This window comes from Phoenix dactylifera, unplaced genomic scaffold, assembly GCF_009389715.1.
Source record: "Phoenix dactylifera cultivar Barhee BC4 unplaced genomic scaffold, palm_55x_up_171113_PBpolish2nd_filt_p 000636F, whole genome shotgun sequence".
Lineage (NCBI taxonomy): Eukaryota > Viridiplantae > Streptophyta > Magnoliopsida > Arecales > Arecaceae > Phoenix > Phoenix dactylifera.
This window is the reverse complement of record NW_024068028.1, coordinates 106,518-115,000: the sequence shown is the minus strand read 5'-3', so window position 1 is coordinate 115,000 and position 8,483 is coordinate 106,518. Positions and strand designations below refer to the sequence as shown.

Genomic DNA, 8,483 nt, shown 5'->3' with positions numbered 1-8,483 from the left:
ATCTGAAATTTCTGACGCAGCAAATTATTAGATCTTAGTTGCTTCACAGATTAGAGGGATCAAACAATTACGGATTTGATATCTAACCTAGCAATAGATTGCAACGAATAATAAACTAGTAGGCCTCCTAGTAATTAAACGAAAACAATCATGAAAATATGCACAGAAGGACATTCGACATCAAAGCATGAATTGAACAATGAAAACAAATTCAGATCTCACAGTTTTATTGATTCCGAGGCTTCTGTTTCCTTAGACCAATAAAAGCTTTAGCCACGCAGAGCCATGGATGCAAACTTCCAAGGAGAAAAGAGAAAGAGGAGTCCTCCTAGAGAAAAGAGAAAGAGCCCCCTTTCTTTCACCTTTATCCCTTCCAAAAAAATCTCCTAACAAATATTCAAATCTGACTAATTACGAAAAATAAAACAAAGTCCTAATATAACTGGGAAAGTGGTATTTTCCAGCTGGGATTTTCGTGCATCAAATCTGGAAACTTCTGAAAATTGACCGAGTCAAATCCACGTATTGCAGGCTAAGGACGTGCAGCAACTTTGAGACCAATTTTGACCTTGATAAAGCCATTATCTATCAAAACTCAAAACATAAAAGTTGTAGAGGGTTTTCTTGGCATTCCACAGCATCTTGAATCATCTTAATCAGAGCTCAGATGAGAAAGTTATGCTCAGATTACGAAGCAATGTCGAAACTGTCCAAAATCATCCAATTAGCTTCGTTTTTTACTTAACGCTTCCATTTGCATCCTAAAACAAAATATAAGAATAATGAGTACATTTAGGCATAAAATAAGTATACAAGACTAAACATTAAGAAAGAAAAATATGACATTTTGCATTCTCATCACCCACCCCCCATTGAGAAGGAGGGGTTCCTCTTTATAGGGGGGTCGGATTACCTGTGATGTGATGGGGCGAGGTCGCCGTACGGCTTAGCACGTCGCTCGAGTTGGTGCGCGATCAGGTGAATTAATGCTTCGATGTCGGAGGTGAGGCCGGGATCAGAGAGTTGTCACGGCTGACTGAACGCTGCCGAGCCGATTTGCCGTGGAGGACTGAGGATCCGTAGATAACAGGAGCCATGCGCATTGATTGTTGAGTGAGCCGGCGATACACATTAATTGTTGAGTGAGTCGGAGATACACATTAATTGTTGAGTGAGTCGGAGATACACATTAATTGTTGAGTGAGTCGGGGGTTTGCAGAGGTCATGCACATTAAATGCCGGAGGCGGTGGCAGGGTATGGCCCCTGACCAAACTTTGGCAGGATGCAACCGCGGCAGGTGGGCGGCGAGGGCGGACTTCCGAGGTCGGGAGCTCTTCGGGTCGGATGTTCCGAGGTCGGGCACCGAGCTCGGCCGCCCGAGGTCGGCCGTCATCCGGTCCTCTGACGGCAAGGTTCTCATGCACTCGGGGGGAAGCTGCGCTCCCCCAACACTAATGAAGAAAAAAATAGAATTCATCCGATCTAGATCGTTGAATGGTCCATTTACTACCCTTTCTTTCGTAGGAGTAAAAATCTTGAACATGCTTTGCAAGACCAACTTGTTATCGGTCCAGCAACTGTGGCTGCTCTCGTAATCAAACCAAAGCAAGATACACTGCTGCTCTCGCAATCAAACCTAAGCAAGATAAATTGAAAAAATCAATCACCGCAAGAGTTGTTGATTCATTGATAAATTCACTTATTGAAACTTCACCATAATTTGATATAATTGGAAGACTCCATCCACACAAGAATGAACCATCTGCCACGTTCGCAATGAAGCGCCCAGAGTGCGACTTTAAAACAATTTATGCACATTTTTATCAACAGTTAAAGAGCAAGAAAGCAGCTCATATATGTCAAATATAAAAAGCATAGCCTTATGTACTTCTGTCATGCCCCGAGCCCGAGGCGCGGCAGACGCCGCACGCCCGCACGGCGGGCCGCGCAGGCGTGCAAGGCAACGGATCATATCAAAGCAATCACAGATGTTCAAAACTGACATAATTATTTAAATTTATTCAAAAGCAGTCTTACAAAATTTCAAATAACATATGCTGACGTAAGTCAAATACTCTAATCAATCTAACTAAAGGACCAATAACTGATGGAATCATCGGAACATCTAACGCACTCCCCATTCCCGTGCGATCAAGCCTCTGGATCTGAAAAACAGAGAAAATAAAATAATGAGCTACACTAGCCCAGTAAGCAACAAAATACCCCAAAGTGGGGTCGGAGCATATCAGGTCAAAATACAGGATAATGACTGGAATAAATCATAAATAACATCGTTTTACTATTTTCAAAACTTATTATCATTTTTCCAAAAATTCTGATACCAGAATCTCAACAAAATAAGCTACGGCCACGTAACCCAGTGGTATGGGTCGCACAAGGTGCCAAATCCACTATATTTACCCACCGATGACAGCTGGTGTCCAGAAACCACTATTCTAATCACCAGTGGTGCGGTATCGAAACCGGTTCCTCACAGATAACAAGTCGACAGGTCCAACGTATAATCCCCATTGGCAGGGCCAGAACAGAGTAGAACAGATCATAGCCATGCTGAGAATGCATATATACAGAAAAATAGATTTCATAAATTATCCAGTCATATTTTACGGATTTCAGAGTATATAACAAAATTTTCAAATGAAATTTAACATGCCAGACCCATTTTACTAAATACAAAACATATTTCGAAATTAATCCACTAATAATTATTTTACCAAATAATTTCGAAAATGCACTTTGAAGCATTAAGTTACTTACCTCTTCTCGCTTAATTCCTACTTCAGATAGGCAGATCAAGTTCACCTGTTTAAATTTAATTAATTCTTTGTTAATATCAGAATTAAGCAAAAATCCAAAAATAATACTATTGGACACGGCCCAACAGGGCCCAGAGTTGGCCCATAATGGGCATGGCCCGATAGGCCCACATTGAGCACGGCCCAATTGGCCCGTATAGACCCAGCTAAGTAGGGCCCCCAAGGTTGGCTTCTAATTAGTTCATTTATACAATAAAATTTATTGCAGGGACTAATACTTAATTTACAGGGTACTATTTTATAAAGCTCGAGTGGGCTAAATAAAATATAGTTGGGGACCTTTATGTAATAAATCTTTTCTATAGGGATCAGATACAAATTACAAAAGGTCCTGAAATAACATAATGTCAAGGGCTTATCTGTAAAATTTCATTTATTGGCCAAATGGGTTCGGGTTTCGGGTTCCGGGTTTCGGATCCGGGTTCGGGTTCCGGGCTCGGATCTGAATAGGGCCCAAGTTGGGTTTCGGGTTTTCTTCTTCTCTCTCTCTCTTTTTTTTTTTTTAACTGGGCCCAAACTGGGCCTACCGTGAATTGGGCTCAAGTCGGGCCCGCCGTGAACTAGGCCCAAGTCGGGCCTATAGAGGTTCAGCCCAACTGGGCCCATCCGGACTGGACTGGGCCCAAGTTGGGCCTGCAATGGATAGGGCCCAACGGGCCCAGCTTGGCCCGTGATGGGCCCCTTCCTCCCCCAAACCCACCCCCCCCCCCCCCCCCCCCCCCCACGGACAAGGGGAGTAGGAGAGACGGAAGAGAGGGAGAGGGCCGGCGGGGTGGCCGGCCTGGGTGGCCGGAGGCCACCCCTTGGTCGATGGCTAGCCGGCCGCCATGGCGGCCGGCGACTGTCGCCGTGGCCGACGGGAACAGAGGAGAAAGATCATCTCGGTTGCTTGGGTTGAAACAGAGGAGACCAAAACCCATGAAAGCAAGGAGGAGGGAGGCTTACCGGCGGTGGCAGAGGTAGTGGGAGGAAGATCTCGGCCGCTGGTGCTCGATTCGGTGGTCAAGCGGCGGTGGCGGCGCTCGAAATCTAGAGGATGAATCTCGGAACAGGTGGTGGCCGCAAGGGAGTCCGGGCGGCGCTCGGTCGGGAAGAGGACGCCGGTCACCAAGGAGAGGAGGAGGAGCGAAGGGGGGAAGAGGAGGAGGAGGAGGAGGATGCGGAGGAGAGGAGGGCTTGGGGGTTTTTTATCACCCCTCGCGGCGACTCTCCGCCGCGTGAATCGCGGCGGCCGAGAGGATTCCGCGGCTGGGATTGGCCGCGGATCGGTCGGAGGGAGGGCGCCGCGGGATTCCTGCGGCGCCCTTGCCTGGTTTGTCCCCGGAAGAACCGGAGAGGATCGCAATCGCGATCCTCTGTTCCGACCTTCCTAGAATGGGGACGGGGCTGAAGTCGGCTGGGGCTGCCGACTTCAGCCCCATATCTCACAACTTCTGTCAGATGGAGTATTTAAAGGAGGACCAGGAAAGGGAATAGACACATTGGTATCTAAAAACTTCTCGGACAGTAGACCACCCATTGACTTCCATACCTGTATCTTAAAATTTATCAGCTTTAGTTAAATAGAAAGTAGAGAGAGAGAGAGAGTCATTAACAGTCTCAAGGAATCCATTACCTGATTTCTGACAACTGGGATCCCATTTTTCCAGTACATGTGTAATCTTTCAGTATCAAAGCTAGTCAAAGCCACAGAATGGATTTTACTTACCTGCACACTTTTTGGTATAGAAATCTGAATAGAACAAGAGATGTCATTCTCAAAGTAACAGACCTTAAAAATAATAACACACTTTTAAAATCAGTGATGAAACAATACAACATATTCTTCTTTCTGACATTCTTTCAGATCAGTTAGGTGTTTTAGGGCATCAAGGTATCCAGGAGTGAAGTAATCCCACCGTCTCAAGGAAAACCATTGACCACTAATTTGGAATGAACTAAAATGTCAATAGCAAAACACTTTCATAAACTGTACACTGACTTCATTAAATCAAAGCACTCATATTATATGTTCCCAAAATTATTAGACAACCAAGTAACTATTTTTGACGAGTTACTTGTTCACTTTACAGAATATATTCTATTGTTCTCCTTTAAATATCAGCTTGAATAACTCACATGATCTTCTTTCTCGCATATAGTCTCTTATCCTTATTGAGGACGTTTAAAATGTACCTATGCGGAGAGATGCATGGTCTCAAGAGAAAAAGTTCATGCACTTATCATGGACAACTGCACCTAAATCTTAAACTCTAAGCTGCAAATCGTAATATTCTCATACATATATGTACACATACCTATATATACATACATATATACACATAACTTTGCACTTAATGATAGCATAAAAAAATTACCATATCTAAAATACTATAGCATCATAGCATAAACATTGCTTTAATTATAGATGCATTGATGCAGCATCCTTCTTTAATCAACATACCACCAGGCTTTCTATAGCAGATGCAAATTTATCGCATGACCTGATTCTAACTTAACGACAACGACAATAAAAAAAAAATAGAATTAGAAGAAAAGGATGATAGAACCAAAATCCTCACACATATGCCTAAAAAAAAGACAAAAAGAGACGGTAAAAGCCCATGATGAACTAAAATACCTCCCATTTCGCTCGAAAAAAGGAAAAAGGAAAAAACGGGGAAAAATAGGGGAAAGAGGCGATCAAACCATAAAGGAAAAAGAGAAAAAGCTTTAAACCAATACCAGAAAATGTCTAAGCATGTAGGAAAACGGACATAAACCAACTTCTTGCTAGCAACAGAAGCATCAACTATCCTCAAAAAGACTCTCCATCTGAACAATTATATTCCATTTCACAAGAAAAAAATCTCTGCAAAAATTAACAAAGCTTTAAATGGACAAACCTTCAAGGACATCTGAAAGGCAACAAGGAAAATGAGAACGCAGAAAAGCACTAAACCGTAGACAAAAAAGAAACAATTAATTAAAAGGAGCAAGATTGCAACTGTTCGCCACCTCCACCATTGCTCTATGTAAGGGAAAAAACATTTTTGGCCGATAGACAAAGATGCCTGACTACTCAAATCCAAAATTGAAAAGAAAGATGCAGAGCAAATAGCAACCAATAGAGCACGCTATGGAGCACACTCTCTTTATAGCTTCTTGCAGGTTAGTCCCAATAAAAACTCACCAAAGCAGCTATCTAGAGTATAACCTAACAATACAAACAAAAGAGAAAAACCATCTCCAAAGCGGCTAACTAGAGCACACCATGTCAACCTCTTTTCTAGAACTCTCTCCCTCTCTCTTTCACTATCTTATATTCCAAAGCTAATACAATAAAGTGATATTAGATATCCATATGCTTTGTTGTAGAGTGATAAGCTGAATGTTGTGCTTGGGCGATCACAATGCATGCAATGCTTCTCATCTTCCACTCCAAGCTGACCAAGAGATATCCTTAACCAAATCATCTCATTTGCAGCTTCCATTGAATGCAATATTTTGTTCTTCTATGGATGATAAGCCAACTACATCTTGGAAGTTTCCCATAAAATGAACTGCAGCAGCACAACTTATAAAAATACACTATTAGTGGAGCTTAGTTCTTTGCAACTAGCATTCTGGCATCAACAAAACCACAATCTCCAACAAAAAGCCTCCAAAGCACAAGCCTTGTCCTGGATTAGACATTTATCTTGAGAAAACTCGAACTGCATTTGAAAGTGTCTGATCTTGTATAGAGAATATCATGCATCAAGCTACCTACAGCACAAACATAGGGAACATTAATCATTTTCTTTCTTTGAAGCTCGGCCTTTGGAAAATCTCTTTGTGACAATTTGAAGTGTGTGGCTAATGCTGTAGAGATGCATTTGTAGTTAGTCATATTAAAACTCTCAAGAATTTCAGATATGCACTTAGCTTGAGTCAAAACCATGCTTGCTAACTCTTTGACCAATGATCGATTCGCATTTAGCATACTTCATGAAAAAATCTATTTCTTTTTTTAACCACTATCAGATACATGTCTAAATCCAAATGATCCTTTCTGCATCCTGCAATTCCAGTTAGAATTGGCCTTCTCCACAAACCTTCAGGCTAAGATTTAACTTTCCTCCAACATACCATAAAAGAATGCAGTCTTGACATCGAGTTGTTCAAGCTCTAAATTTATATTTCAACCAAGGATAAGAAAACTAGAGCTGAGCTGTCTCTAACAGCAACCAGATTTCTGACCATAGCCTTCTACAATTGCCTTGCACCATTTACACCCTATATTTTTTAATGTTTTCATCCCACCCAGAAGCTTCACCAACTTCAACGTATGGTTTGGTAAAAGAACTGACCTTATCTTCCATCGTCTTCCACCATTTTCAATATTAGGATAATCCTCAGCTTCTTGAAATGATTTATGCTTACCCACACTAGTAAACAAAATATAATACAAAAAAAAGGGAACACCTGAGATTAGGCTTTTGTGATTTAGATGATCTTGTAAACTCTTGCTTATACTCCAAAAAATTTCCTTACTCTCAAAAATTCCTGGTCAATGTTCTATTGGTCCTAGGCTTTCTTCATGATCAACTACTTCGTCATAAATATGAGGATGATTCTTTTAGACATGCCAAGGACTATTTAAATTTTGGCTTGCATATCAACAAGTCTTTCAATTTTTTTACTCTTTGAACTTACTTTCTTCAAACATCACATCCTCAAGAAAGACATCTCTGCTCCTGATGATCTTAGCCACCATATGTCACAGTCCATTGTCTCTATCATCAACTACATACCCTAGAATTCACACTCCTTGACTTCACATCCAAGCTAAGTTTTATTTTCTTTTGGCACAACTTAAGCTTCACATCCAAATACTCTAGGGTGGCTATATGAGAGATTTTTTTTAACCACTTCAAAAGAATTTTAGACATCACAATCCATTGGAAAGTTTGTAATCTTTTAATAAACAACTACATTTGCCTTTGGTCTAAAAAGAAGTTGCAAAGCTTGATTGGAATAGCATGCTTCTAATGCATTCCACAAAATACCTTGTGGGTGCTGCTACTAAACATTTCTTATCAAGGGCTTTTCATTACCTGTCTTCCATCTCCAAGGATTGGTTTTCTTTCCCTTTTGCTGGTTTGTGTCGATCCTTGGCAACAAGATAATCCTCCATCATAATTTTCTTGGTCAGCCTAATGCTTTGATGTAGCTTTTCAAGTTCCACTGCCTTCTCCATTTGTAAAGACCATGTGAAAACTAACACACAAGAAAAAACCCTTTTGATAAAGCATGGAATCCACATGACCAACCACTAAGAAGCCAAGCTCTAAGACCAATAGTTATATATATATGTGTGTGTGTGTGTGTGTGCACGTGCGCCCCCCCTCTTGACCTCTTGTTCAATGAGCCTAGGTTTCCTTGATTATGGGCACAAAGGCACAACATAGAATTAACTACTTTATTTTAGGAACTTTCTACGTGTATTTGATGGGCTATTTGATTCCATGCAAACTTGCAACCTTTAGAAACACCTACTTGTTTCGGTCGTGCCCAGCATAGTGGTGTGTTGTGGAGATCATTGCCAAAGCAAGGGATCTTCAAAGGAGAGGTAATACTTTGGTGGTGTTTCATCATGTCGAATGGTACAAACACTATCAACC

The 8,483-nt window shown here is 41.5% G+C and overlaps 1 long non-coding RNA gene across 1 annotated transcript; it reads right to left on the bottom strand.

Moving 5' to 3' along the window:
* Nucleotides 1–2,012: 2,012 nt before the first annotated feature.
* Nucleotides 2,013–4,288, bottom strand: LOC120106790. Its single transcript, XR_005508820.1, has 3 exons — nt 3,784–4,288; nt 2,780–2,824; nt 2,013–2,166 (listed from the first exon to the last, which is right to left on the bottom strand). It is a non-coding gene; the product is annotated as an uncharacterized LOC120106790 (long non-coding RNA).
* Nucleotides 4,289–8,483: the final 4,195 nt, after the last annotated feature.